Source organism: Pararge aegeria, chromosome 18 (assembly GCF_905163445.1).
Source record: "Pararge aegeria chromosome 18, ilParAegt1.1, whole genome shotgun sequence".
Lineage (NCBI taxonomy): Eukaryota > Metazoa > Arthropoda > Insecta > Lepidoptera > Nymphalidae > Pararge > Pararge aegeria.
Genome location: NC_053197.1, coordinates 16529763 through 16545383, shown reverse-complemented (window position 1 = coordinate 16545383; position 15621 = coordinate 16529763).

Genomic DNA, 15621 nt, shown 5'->3' with positions numbered 1-15621 from the left:
CGTGAAGGTTATTGCAACACTTTGATATGTCAGCATCAAGTTATTTCGATGAGCTATTCCTTCTGCGAATCGTTTGATATTTAATTTAATTACGTATATACTCTCATCAAAGCCTCCATAATCTTTAGAGACAAATCTATCGGTCTATTAGGAACCGTATGGTATTTCTTTTATAAACAACATTTTAAAATAAATCAAGTTAAGTCCTCCACCTGTCAAAGACGAACCATTACCTCCATTATCTCATTCCAATCGTTCATTCATTCATTATCTAAATTCATTCGGTCATCAATCAAGTATACACCCGCAAGTAGAATTCTTTCAAATCATCACAGACGCCAATCAGAAAGCCCTTTCAATTTAAAAGCTAATTTAAAATGATTGATTTTGTACTCTGAAGATGCTGTCGTCAGGAAATCTCTTTAGGCACAATACGACATTAGTGAATGGACTATAAAATATTGGCATTTCATATACTTAAGTAAATGTACATTATTTTTGACTGGGCTCTCAGTGTATTGGTTGTTATTTGAGTGAAACTGATATAAGTCCGTAATACTAAGATCTACGCTGAAAATTAAAAAAATATATGTATTTAAAGGGCGCTACGAACTTATACCAGCAAAAGTGTTTAAACAATTATTATACAGGTACGACAGCACCGAAGCAAACTAAAAATACATCATTTTAATCCATAATATTATAATTACGAGAGTTTATATGGTGCATTTGTTCGGCTTGACCACAGATCTTCATGACATTTGACAAATATGCACCTGACCTTCTAGAGATAAACGAATGTAAAGAGAATATTATGATATGATGAATCCGGATAGGCAAATAAACGCTCCTGGGGGGTTTAAAAATGTAGCGTTAATTACCTATGCATACTATAACGTAAAAATATCGTGAATTTCATACAAGCTTTCGTCTAATGTCTAACCCTCTTAGGGGTAGAGTTTTAAGAATTCTTTATTGGTACACCCCCGGGATGCTTCAAGAATATTCTTACAAAATTTCAAATTTCTATTTGGACTGTAGCCGTTTAGCTGTCTGCCAGACAAAAAGGACGAAGCTTTTATAGTTAAAGAAGATACATAGAACGAGAACATGTAAACTCGAACTGTGAGTGGGTCTACAATATTACATTTATATGTTTTTAATTTTTTGTTTATTTTTATAGAGTTGTTGTTGTAACCTGTTGATTGTCCCTTAAATGAATAAATAAAAATAAAATAAATTTAAACTATAAAAACTAACATTTTCTGGTCCACCCGCTTTCCTTCTCACAGGCCATTGTTAATCCGTTAAGTCAGCCAACTATTAGAAATAATAAGCGGTACGATAAGTCAGCCAACTATGAGAAATAATAAGCGGTACGATAAGTCAGCCAACTATTAGAAATAATCAGCGGTGCGATAAGTCAGCCAACTATTAGAAATAATCAGCGGTACGATTACGTCGTCATCATCATCATCATCTTCACTTCAACCGATTGACGTCTACTGCTGGACATAGGTCTTTTGTGGGACATTCGAAACTCTATAATTCTGGGCCGCTTGTTTCTAGCGGCTTCCCGCAACTCGTATGATGCCGTCTGTCCACCTGGTTGGTCGACCAACGCTACGTTTACCAGTGCGGGGTTTCCACTCTAACACCTTGGGACCCTTACGTCCATATGTGCCTCATGTGCATTATTACTTCAGCTTCGCGACTCCAGCTAAGTCAGTAACTCTAGTTCTTCTACGGATCTCCCCATATCTCCTCCTAACATAGCTCTTTCCATCGCTCGCTGAGTGACTCTGAGCCTTCTTATGAGGCCCATAGTTAGCGACTACGTTTCAGATTCGCGAGTCATCACGATAACGTAGCAGAGCATAAAAATTAGAAAAGTCTCTAGAACTGTAACGATGTAAAGTCAGTGGTGTTCCTAAACCGTCGTTCGTATGATAATGGGACGGCATTATCATAACAGCGTCCATCACAAGTCAAACTGCGGGAAGCGATTTGAATAATGCCCGCCTAAGTGTCCCTTGGCATCGACTTACATTGCACTCGGGTAAGGCTCGTATACTGTAGAGTGAGGGAGTCATTTTATTACCAACGGGCATAGATTTATACGCGATGATGTTCTTGGGGGAACGAAAGCACGGCTAGCATGGGCAGGAGGCAATGATCTCCCCAAGGAAAGGATAATTTTTTTTTTCCACAGCTTTATCAACTTTCAGAGCATTGGATAGAAGCAGGCGTTACTTTGCGGAAATCCGTGATATATTATGAAAATTAAGCTTAATTTGCTATAGTCCGCGAAAAGCAGGAGAATCTGTATGGTGTAATTTATAATTTCTTCAACCCTTATACTCTACACGAAACAGATCTTCGGCAATGTAATCTCTACGCACGTTTCACTCCCGGACCATCCTCGGGAGATGTTGACTTTACAATGAATAATTGTTAAGTCAATCTGAGACAATGTCTCAGAGCATTGGCGCACAATTGGAAATAATATCAAAATAATATTTTTTTTTTTTTTTTTTTATTTATTTATTTATTACACAAACTACTAAAATTATTAATCTTCGCATCCTGAAACTCACATGAGTTTATTTGGACGCTGCACATTCCTCTAAAATCTCATAAGTTTATAAGTTTATCATATATTAACCATTAAATAGCAATACAGTATACAGCAGGTAGTACACTAATAAATCCAGTGTAGGTAATTCTGTACTGCGAGCCATCGCGTCGCTCAGTAGATACGAGCGACCGGTTTGGCGCTGCCCCGAATGCATACGTTATACAGGTGTTCCAATATTACTATGTTTAAAGGTTTTAAGTTACATTTATTTCATGGTAATATTTGTTTAGAATGCGTTTTACGTTACTCATTGTCACTGAATTTCTCAACGTTAGGGATAGTTCATTTATTAATCTAGGTAGCATATATTTAGTGGTTCTCTTGCCGTAATAATTATTCGCTCCTGTAAGGTTTTTTTTTTTTTTCTTGTATTCTTCTGGTTATTATTGCCGGCTTACACGTATTGTTTTCATTATATTTCAAAAAGTTCTCGATGAGTAATTGTAATTTAATTTTTTGTTTTACTGTGAGTGTTTTATATATATGTGTAATAATAAATTATATCCCTTGTCAGGAATATGATCGGGGGATATAACTTTTAACTCCTGCCTGATATAAATTTTAAAATTTGTATAAAAAAATCTTTTTATGAGTCTTTTAGTTACTGTAGCTTTAGGACTAATAAACAGGCATAAATTAATTTCGGCATGTATTGTATGTGAATCGTAGCTTAAATGTTAAAGCGCTCAGACTGCGATTGGTAGTGAGTTAAAGGTTCGAATCCTCTTGGTTTAAATTCGGTTTTTCTATGAATTCGATATTTCCTCCGTATGCCGTTGGCCGGTTTGTATGACTAACTGAATATAGAATTTTCAGTGGTTGTTTATTTGTATATTACAAGTATATTATTGTATTTTGTATATTATTGTGTACTTATACATATTTGTGATATATCTTAATCGTTAAATCTACTATTATTTGTGTTTACTTTTTGTATTTCTTATTTTCTTTCAATCAAAGGTAGAAGAACTATAAACTTACCTATCACAAGGTTTATAATATTAGGACTACATTATTTTTGTATCTGGAATTGGAAGGCGTTTTAATGGGTTTTCTTATAGTGAGCCAGCATGATGGTAAGCGGAAAACCAAAGCTTATAAACGCAGTAAGACTTCGCAGGACATGCAAGGCCCACGAATTATTTTTGCCACCTCGCGTCCATCAAACCGAAGCCCAATGTACCTATAGAAGCACCGTCACCACGCTCTTCAGACCAAAAGCAGCAATTATAGGTTTATTAAAAAATAAATATACTACGACAATACACACATCGCTATCTAGCCCCAAAGTAAGCGTAGCTTGTGTTATGGGTACTAAGATAACTGATGAATATAATATACATAATATACAGATAATCACTCAGACACTGAAAAACATTCATGTTCATCACACAAACATTTTACAGCTCAGGGTTGTCCGATGCTCCAGTCGGTCGTCTAAAGGATGGTTCAATCAATCATTCAGTAGCCTTTACAGCCCACTGCTGGACTAAGCATCTCCATATGGAAGAGTTTGTCTATAACCACCACGGTGGCCGCGCATGTTGGTGTTCGCAGTAGATGGTAGTGACAGTATAGAGAAGGAGTTCCTACAAAACACGCGGGGAGAGGAGGTGGCAACTGTTTTCTGAACTGCCGTCACCACACGGCGTTGGTTAGTCAGTTGAAGGTATTTTCACTATCAGAAAAGCAAATTTAATAAATTTTATTTCTTTGATGAATAATTTCATACAATCTGTAATTCCATCACATACGTCCCCGCTGACAAATTGCGTCAACCTGAGTGCTTCGTATGAATCTGATTACGCATGTAAATAAGCATAACACGGCTGTTCAATTACGGCGGCAAGGTTCATGTACGCATAGCTTTATCCCTTGCACAAGATCTTCTCTCACGCTATCCGCAAGTGCTGTCCTAACTTCTCTACCAAAGATATTGATCCAGACGTTGCAGCGTGAAAGTAGAACACTAGGCTCTTTGGCTGTATTAAGATGAATATTGAATCATCGTCACCACAGATTGTCGTCTACTGATGGACATAAGTTTTTTTTGAAGAGAGTTACAAAATCCACGGTCCTGCGCCGCTTTTGTTCAGTGGCTCCCAGCGACTAGCTCGATATTGTTAGTCTAACTCGTTGGGGGTCAATCAACAATGCGTTTATCGGTTCACATGGCCACTTCAGCTCTGCGACTCGAAGAGCTATATAAGTAACTCAAGTTCTTCTACAGATATCCTCATTTCTGATCTTCAATTGATCACGTAGAAATACTCCCAGCATAGCTCTTTCTATAGCCCTGAGTGACTCTGAGCCTTTTTATGAGACCCATAGCAAGCGACCACACATCAAAGCCGTAAGACATCACTCGCAACGCGCACTTTTCAAAGATTTTGTCACTTAGGGATTTTGGACGAAAACATGTCACCAAGAACTGAATTATTACTAGGGACTTAAAGATAATAATCATATATATATTACAACCAACGGAATATTTATTATCTAATCAAAAATAGATAATTTCTAAGCTATTTCGTTTAAACCCGTTTAACTTATTAACGAGCGGCACTTCAGTCACCTACTTATGTTCTACATTTCAACGCTGTCACGTGATCACAAAGGGATTGTGTACGCATCACTTTTATTTATTAGAATTTATTTAAAGTAGGTTTTGAAAATTGTGACAAAATCAACATATTGTGTGCTTTAAAACAACATTATATATATACTCCATTATAAATAAAGAAATAGTATTCTCAATGCGAAAGTTTGGCTGCTTATTTTGTTTTTTCTTATCCATGTTTAACTGAATAACAAAGCTGATTTTTACGATGGATGGCTCAAAAGTAAAAATACTACCTAGGAAGTTCCGGGTTCGATCACCGAAAGGAAACTGACTGTGAAGAAAAACAGTTAGGAAACCTGCATGCCTGAGAGTTCTCCATAAGGTTCTTAAAGGCGTGTGAATCTTGGCCAGCGTGGTAGACTACGGTATCACCTATTGCTTAGTTATAATACTGTTTTTTTTTCAAAAAAAAAAATACGAAGCCTTTACGTAAATTCTTAAAAATATCCATATTTGATTGTTAATCACCTCAGCATAATCACGTCAACGCCCCTACAAACTTTTTATCGTTTTTCACTAAAAACCGTTTAATTGCCTCAGCGCGTCATTAAGCAAATTAAGAAGGCAATTAAAGCATCAACCCCCGGAATAACCTTAAAGGGGTGATTTATTATCTGAAGGAATACCTTTAAGAGTAAATACCGAAGTGTAGGGTAAAGACTTCGGGTAATTTATGCCGTAAGTTTCCAATTACATTAACCATCAAGTCTTTATGTTTATAGTGACTCTACTACCTTTTTGGATGGCAAATTATAATGAGAAGAAGCCGGCAAGAAAACTCAGCCATTGCTCTTTTCCAACATCATTTTACAATTTTATAAATTTTAAATACATATAAAAAATTTCGGAACCGACAGGGTTTGAACCTGTGACTCTCTGGCAATCGCGGCCTGAGCGCTTTGACCACTAAGCTACGACTCTCCGTCTGCCGGCAAAGCCGAAATTAATGTATGCATTTATATCAGTCTTATAATAACTATAGCGCCAAGTAGTAAGAAACGTTGTAATTTCGATCTACCTTCCAAATTGATATTTACCGCCGTGTTGTTAAAAACACTATTAAAATTATAAAATTGGCGGCCATTTGATGGTTCAAATGTGAGCATAAATAAGGGCCTTCGGTAACTATGACCCAACTACACTATTATATAACAGAATAATTAAAAACAGTAATAATCAAAAATGAAATAGAAAAATACATGAGATATTAATGTTAAACATACAAAATAGTTTATTATGTATTACAATCTCTCCTTCCAGGCAGCTTTAAATGAAATACAATTTATTTTTTTTCATAATATAAGTAGCAGTTGTACGTAAGAAACCTCTATTCGAGAACATGCAGGCTAAATTCCAGTCAGCGTATAAATTTATACGCCTCCAACCGATTGGGTCCCTATTGGCCCCTAAACTGAAATACCGTCAGCAAGGAATCCATCAACAGTGAATGGCTCATTACCATAATATCGTCCGTGAGCTGTCAAACCAACAGCCATTTGAATAACGCCGACAATAGTCCATCGATGTATTATGCAGATGTTATTGTCGGTCATGGAAATGAAATAAACAGGCAACTAATAAACGGGCTTTTATTTGGCCTTATTTGGGGCTTTTATTTTTAATTAAATATACTTGTTTTTTTAAATTACCAGCCTACTACTGGTACGGGTCTCTTCCACAATGAGAATGGGTTAAGGCCGTTGTTCACCACGCTGGCCTTGTGCGGATTGGTGGCACACCTTTTTTTTTTTTTTTTTTTTTTTTATTTATTTATTTAGGAAAACCAACCGCTAATACATTTTTTCTTGTCCAAGTTTTTACGTTGCGAGCTAAGTGAATGTTCAGCTTATTACAGGTTTTCACAACGTTTACAAATAATCTCAAAATTAATTACATTTTATATATAACTGCATTACAAAATAAATGTCTAAAAATATTTTACTAATTAATAATGTTAAAAATATAAATAGAATTAAAATATATATATAAAATAAATATATAAAAAAAAAAAAACATCAATGTCCAAGTTTAAGCTTATTAAATTTTGAATATTTGATAACATAAGAAGTCAAGTATTTATTTTATTTTTATCTTGAAATGTCAGATAGAACAATTAAAAGTGTCAATAATTTTACGCCTAAAGTCAGTGTATTTATTATGAAATAAGTCTTTTCGCGCACCTTTGAGAACATTATGTGTTCTCCAGAACACAGGTATGCAAGTTACCGATGATTTCCTTTACCGATGAAGCGAGTGATATTATAATTGCTTAAAACGCACATAACTTAGAAAAGTTAGAGGTGCGTGCTGGGATTCGAACTCGGCCCCCCGAAAGTGAAGTTGAAGTTCGACCCACTGCGCAATCACAACTTGTAAAGCAAGCTTAAAAACTTTATTTCTTTATGTGGAGTCCACCAATTCGCACTGGACCAGCGTGGTGGACTACGCCTTAACTTAGGGCCGGTAATGGGTCGATACGATTATTGTAAGATGTCAAAAATAGCTTTTCACAAAATCAAAAATAATATATTACTGAAATTTGGACAGCGCCACTACCGGGTCAGCTGAGACGAGTAATAAATTACCAAAACCGATTTCAATGTCAAAACTTTCCTAATTCAAATAAGCCTTCAGTAGACTTTTGAAGTTTCTTCTTACATAGTTTCGATTAAATTAATAATTTTTTTTTTAAACCGGCCTTTTACCAAATTTATCGTTTTTCTTTTGATGATATCATCAAATAAGTGTATTATAACAGCAAAATAGTTTATTTTATAACCTCTTTTGTCCATTAAAACCTGCGAAAACGTGGAGAGTCGAAGTTAAAATTTTCTCTCTTATCCATATTGATAAATATCTGCTTCTTTCTACATTCAAAAGCGTTGGTAAAAAAATAATTCTTATTTCCCTAACATTGGCATTCGAATAGATATTGTATTGTTCCTTTCTCGAATCTCACAAATTAGAGGCTGAATTTTCTCATTAGAAAACCAAATTGGCATTGGGTCGAGTATTTTATTAATGAAAACTGAAAACTCGAGGGATATCCTAAATTTGAATATACATAATATAGTAACGATTGAGCAGTGGATCATAAAATCGAAATCATACGATGATAAGTAATGCTTTTATTATGATATGTTTAGAAAATCTTCAGTGCTTTCAGTAAATACATTTTTACCAATAACGACGATACAACGTCACGTTAAAATCGATTAGAGTATGGGTTTAGTATAACTGCCATACCCCTAACAGGTTAGCCCGCTACCATCAAAGTCTGAATCATCCTGTACCACCAGGGTAAAAGCTAACTTGTAATAAAAAGTAAAAATAAATGGCTTTCCCGTGGCTGCAAACCAAAGACGCATTAAAGCGATAGCTTGCATCTTAAAGACGGGCACATATACTCTTACATGGCAACTAACGACCCGCCCCGGCTTCGCTCGGGTGCAATGTACGTAAGTATGTATTTTTGTAATTTCTTTTACTTTTTCTTTAGTTAGTCCTGTTAGATAGTAACGTAGTCATACCTACCCCTAATCGGTTTCTACGCGAAATCGCACCGGAACACTAAATCGATTAGCGGCAAGTCGTTGTCGGTAGGGTGGTGACTTCTTCTTCTTTGCCGTTAAAAAAAAAAAAACGGCCACGGCCAAAGCATCCCACCACTAAAGAAATTCACAAATTTGGAATTCCCAAATTTTCCCAAATTAAATTCACAGAACTCACCGTTGCGCGAGAGAGTCACATTTAGCGGGAATTTGTGGATATTCAAGAAGATATAGATAGAAGATAGATAGATAGAATAATTCAGTCTACATGAAATGCAAAATGTACCTAATGTAATTAATTTGACAACGAATTATACTGTATTCTTCAAATTAGCTTGTTAAATAACCCATATTTTTTTGGTAACATATAAAAAAAACACATACATATTTAGTAAAAAATATATACTACATATTGCGCTTGAATCTATTGCTGAATATATCTATTGCTGAAAACTGCATCAAAATTCATTGTGAAGTTTAAAATATCTAAGCATACGAGGGTCCGGAGCAACTTTCTTTGTACAATGTAAAAAAAGGTTTTTTCTTTAATCGCCCAGGAGCGATTGAAGTTAATAAGAGAATATGACTTCAGTCACTACAAACAGATAGACAACGTTCCAAAAGTAATAAAGTTGACCTACTTAGAATTAGGAGGCATCAATGCTATGCCATCCCAAGGAGTTTGTTCAGTATGAAGCAGCTATGTCTCCACGATCGATAAGCGTATAGAATTAATCGGGGCCACCCTGATGGATGATCTGATTACGGGTGGCGATGAGGCCGGCAGTTTTTCCGGGACACCGTGATTGAGAGATCTTATAAGTGGTTTTTAATCCGGGTTCGATTGACTTCGGAGATTGAATGATCTTCGAATCTGTCGCTTTATTTTACCTAACGGTTCCTATTCCAAAAGAAAAATCTTGGCTAGTACTGTACACTATTCATTCCAAATCCAAGATGGCCGCCACTACAAAATGGTAAATTACATTTATATTTCCAACTCCTTCAATACGAGTATCAAATGAAAGGCAAGCTCTCTCATTTAGTATCACTAGTAGAAAACTAGATCTAATATTATTGTTTAGTGTCTTATCGTGTTTTAAATTTTTAGTTTAGATAGTTATTTGCCGATCAATCGAATTGTTAATGCGAAACTAAACATGACCTTCATACAAAACATAAGATGAACACGACGCTTAGGGAGTTCTAATAAGAAAAATAAGATGTAATATTCCGCTAATACCAATAATGATTGAGTATCCTTGTTGTATGATATAATATCCTTGGTATTAACCTTGAAAGGGCTACCATCGAAGATTTAATTCCCATTCAATGAAAATGACAATAGTGCAGAAGAACAATCGATTTTTGACTCATACTACATTTTAAACTTTTTTTGCTCATTCAGGATCAAGTTTATGAAGGCTATATCCCGTAAAAGAAAAACAATTTAATAAAACAAGCGATTTTTTTAATAATTGTTATTAAAAAAATGAAAATAATATTAACTTGTGTGTGTGTATTGTCGAAGTATGTATATGTTTGTATGTATAGTAGTAAGTAGTACTAGTTAACGACGCGGGACATATTAGTTCGCAAGTTTGTGCGCAAACTCAGGTGCACTCTTTATTATCTCACTCTCGTAGCCCAATTGGACGGCAGATCCTTAAAGACCGAAAGGGGTAAGGCGCAGAACGTTAACGTGCTCTCCAAGGCACGGGGCTGAATCACCGCCAATTCCTAAACTCGGGGCTGGTAGAATCCTATTAAGAATCAGTGGCGTGCACCTCTTGCATCCGCAAAAGCTATGCATACCCTAAAATGCTTGTACAACTCGTCGTTTGCTGTTTTATGCCATCTACTCGCTTTATGCTTACCCTGCATGCCACTGCTAAGAATTTCTTGATGTAAAAATCCAACTTGTGCAGACCCAGGGATCAAAAAGATCACAGAACACAGAACTCCGTGATCAGCAGTTGAAGATGCTCACCAACAAAGCAGTAACAGTATGTTACTGAATTTGCAGTATGTTACTGTATTTTTACAGTATGTTACTGAAATTGTAGCGAATCACCGAACTAATGAGGTACACATAACTCATCAAAAAGGTCCTATAAATACTCTAAACAACGAAAGTTGGATAATGGAGGAAGGATGCTCATTATAGCTGATATTTTCATTTAATACGCTTTCCATAAAAGAGTATGAAATCTCATAATGTCGATCCGTCAATCATAATCGAGATTGAGAATGCGAGGAATTTTCCATTGCATTATGAAACAGTTCTAGTTTTTCGAGATTTTAGTAAAACAGTTTTCCTCTTGGGATGTTCTTATTTAAATATTTAGGTATATTAAAAATCTCTCTAGTAAATCAAAACATCCGGAGATGGGTCCGACAATGACAGCTAAATCTAAGAATGTTTTTATTTCCGGCCAAAGTAACAAAGTAATGTTACAAATACGAGAGTATGTCTAATTTTGTTTGATTATTTGTTGCTTATCTTCGGCTAAACTATCGACTTTGATTTAATTTAAGGATGTCCCTGGCGCAGCAGTGAGCGCTGCAGTTTCAAGTATAAAGTTCCGGGTTCGATTCTGGTTTTTAGTTTTAGTATACCCCCTTTAGAGGGGAGAGTTCCACATAACCTCCGTCCTTCCCAAGGGTCGGAGGTAGCAATACGCCAAAAACTAAAAAAAAAACCTTGCTACGGCCGTCACTAGTTACCACCCTACCGAAGGACGTACCGCTAAGCAATTTAGCGTTCCAGTACGACGTCGCTTAGAAACCGATTAAGTATATGGGTTTAATATAACTTAGGCAAGTTTTGCTCCGAGACCAGAGCATCCTCAGGAGATGTCGACTTTACAATGAACTTACTCTTAACAATTATTAATTGTAAAGTCAACATCTCCTGAGGATGCTCCGGTTTCGGAGCGAAACGTGCGTAGAGGGTACATTGCCGAGGATCTGTTTGGTGTGGAGTATAAGGATTAAAGAAATTATAAATTACACCATACGGATTCTCCTGCTGTTCGCGGAGGATAGCAAATTAAGCTTAATTTTCATAATTATAGGATTTTTCTGTAAGTCTCTCTGCGTCCTTTCAAGCAAAAAAATTAACGGTTTTATTTTCTAATTTTATTAACCTTGACTGCAATCTCACCTGGTGGTAAGTGATGTTGCAGTCTCAGATGGCCACGACATCGTACCGGAACGCTAAATCGCTTAGCGGCACGTCTTTGTCGGTAGGGTAGTAACTAGCCACGTGGCAGACAGCCGATTGGCGCAGTTTGCAACGACTTTGCTTTCTGGGCGAAAGGTTGTGGGTTCGATTCCCACTACTGGAAAATGTTTGTGTGATGAGCATAAATGTTTTTCAGTGTCTGGGTGTTTATACGTATATTCTAAGTATTTATATATATTATTCATTAAAATATTCATCAGACATCTTAGTACCCATAACACAAGCTACGCTTACTTTGGGGCTAGATGGCGATGTGTATTGTCGTAGTATAATTTTTTTTTTTTATTATTTATTTACTAGTTAGGCTTAAAGCGAACAAACAAACACAATTTGCTATTATAATATAAGTAAGGATTCTGCTACGCGACAGGCATCGTATCTAGTAAAGCACTGCGGAGAGCAATCAATAATCTAAGTGGTAAAAGCTGCCAATCAAAATCGTACGAGGAAATTCCCATCGCAATATGAAATTCTTACGTTATTAGGCACACATGATTTGTGATTACATCATCAATTACGGTACCTCGTTGAACGCCTCCGGCCCGAATCGATTTTAGCCCTTAAATTGTTTTCAACCACCTCACGAATAAATTGTAAGTTATTTATTTGCAGTAAATTTTTATTAAGAATGTTAATGAATAACCAGTTTTTTTTCATTAAATCTTGTCTCATCATGCTGAGCTTAATGTTCGTGTGCTGGATCTAGGATTGAGGATATTCGGCATCTTCAATCCTACATCCATTCGGAGAGAAAGATAAGATAAGAATAAGTAAATAAATATACTACGACAATACACACATCGCCATCTGGTCCCAAAGTAAGCGTAGCTTGTATTATGGGTACTAAGATAGCTGATGAATATTTTTATGAATATAATACAAATAAATACTTATAATATACAGATATTCACCCATATATTAAAAAACATTCATGTTCATCAAACAAACATTTTCCAGTTGTGGGAATCGATCCCACGGACACCCTGCTTTCTGAATCCCAGGATTCAGAAAGCAGGGTCGCTGCCCACTGTGCCAGTCGGCCGTCTGTATATATATAACAGATAAAATTAAATAGTGTGGTGGTGTGGTGTGGTGTGCTGTGGTGTGGTATAACTCTTAATTTAGACAAACCACACTACTTTAATATAGTTTCCAGGGTTTGAACTATCTATTATTATCACGTGCTAGTTATAGGTAAAATATGGTGTGTGCCATAATTTATTAATGATTTTTTTTTCTCCGCTAGGTAGTAGCGGAGTAGTTTTGGCACATCAAAAATAAAAACATGCAAAATTATTTTGCCTTCATTTCTATTTTTGGTGTGCCCTGTGAAATACCAATTATGATGAAAGAACCCTGAACTTTTTACGCATACTATAAGGCTGTATCGCACTGAGATAATCACTCCCTTGTATTAGTATAAATAAAATTCAAAAGCTGTTATAACCTGCAGTGCGCTAAGATCCCCGCCCGGCGTGATAATAACGCCACAGACAACCGTTGTCACCGCATGATTTATGTTCGTGCGGATTCCTCGGGGACACTCTGTCTACTAATATTACAATAATATATTATCTCTATTTGAGTAAGGCGAAAGGCGAAAATTGCAGACACTGTTTTCCTCTAATAGGCCTATTACAGATTATAACAGATTATAAACGGAAAAAGTACATTACTCCAGCAGCCAGTAAAAGAGGCATTGATGGGCGCACGTGTAAATATGGACAACGTTCAAAATCGAGGCACACATACGTAAGTCTAGGCTTTGAAAGAGATGAATGTAGAGGGGCACGCTTCTAAGCAATCGTGTTATTCAAGATTATTTCAGTAATTCATTAATTGTATTGTATCTTGAGGCAATAAATGAGTTTTACTTTTCCAGTCTCAAGTCATGGCCATGACCAAGCTGGGGTTCGAGCCTCGAGGTTCAACCTCCTTACCCGAATGATCTTGCTGTGAGTATTGTTCTTTTATCATCATCATCATATCAACTAATAGACGTCAACTGCTGGTCATAAGTCTTTTGTAGGAAGTTCCAAATGCCACGGTTTTGTGCCGCTTGGATCCAGCGGCTACCTGCGACGCGCTTATTGTCGTTTGGCACCTCGTTGGGGGTCGACCAACGCTACGCTTACCAGTGCGGGGCTGCCATTCCAGCACCTTGGGACCCCAACGATCACGTGGAGATACTCCGAGCATAGCTCTCTCCATCGCCCGCTGATTGACTCTGAGCCTTCTAATGAGGCCCGTAGTTATCTACCATGTTTAGCCATAGGTCATTACTGGCAACACGTTATTGTTCTCAAAGCCTACCTAATCGTTGAGCCTATCTAATCAATTTTAAGGAATCATGTTTTAAAGCGCAGTGTCTTGTTCTAGCTAACACTATATGGCGCCACAAGGATCAATGTGGTCTAACATATGGACGGTGGAAGACCCTACATCGCGCTATCGTAGTTTTTACACATATTCAAGAAAGAGGTTTTCAAGAACAATACCAGCACGAAGGAAGATATTCCTATTGGTACAGTCATGTCATGATCACACCTCCCACTCTCTTCATATTCTACCTTTATTTCAGACGACAATTAAGAAAATTAATATTTATACCCGTTTCTAATAAGTCTATTGTTTTTTTTTCTTATAGTAATAATTGACGGAACCAAGCCGATGGCTTTATAAACAAGGAAACACTATGGGCATGCAAGGAACATATCCTACAACGTGCCACCCTGTTCCGATCAAATTGATTACGACGACCTTCAAACCGGAACACAACAAAGCTGCTCTGTGGCAGAATAAGCACGGTGAGAGTACGTCTCCGGTAGATTACTGTCACAAAAAACTCTACTGCTAGTATACTATTAAAGCAAGTACTTCCAGTACGTACGGAAAACGAACTTTGAATTTAAGATTTCATACGTACCGCGACGCCACCTGCACGCAACTGGCTCAGATAAAACGTTTCAGTACTTTATATAACTTACATGGCTAATTTCTTCTTGTCTAGATAAACGTTAGGTAACTATGCGAGTGAGTATTATGATCATTGTTATAATTTCTTTAATAAAACACAAAAATCCATTGTGTTATAAGTTTCATGTGACTGTGTGTGTGTATGTGTGTGTGCCTGTCTGTGGTTTCGCATTTGATGAACCGATTTTGATTTTTTTTGATTGCAAGGTGAATTAGTCGGAAGTGTTCAATTTCAATTTATTTAGCACAATATGTACACTCAGTTAGGGCGCAGCCATTATTTTTTTTTAATTAAATCATTTTTAGAATTATAAAAACATAAGTAAGACATCGTATAGTAGGGAAACCGATTTAATAGGGGATGCTCTACTCGTAAATCAAAAAAATCATTTATAGAATATAAGCTTTAATATATGTTGTAAAATAGAATATAAGCTTTGGGGTATTTTTTTTATATTAATAAAATATAAAAAAAAATCATTGTCATTTTCAGTGTTTCTAATATAATCTGCCAGATATTTCGTAGCTATGTTTGATAAAAATTGGTCCAAGATGGCCGCCGCCACTATTAAACTCAACTGTTTAT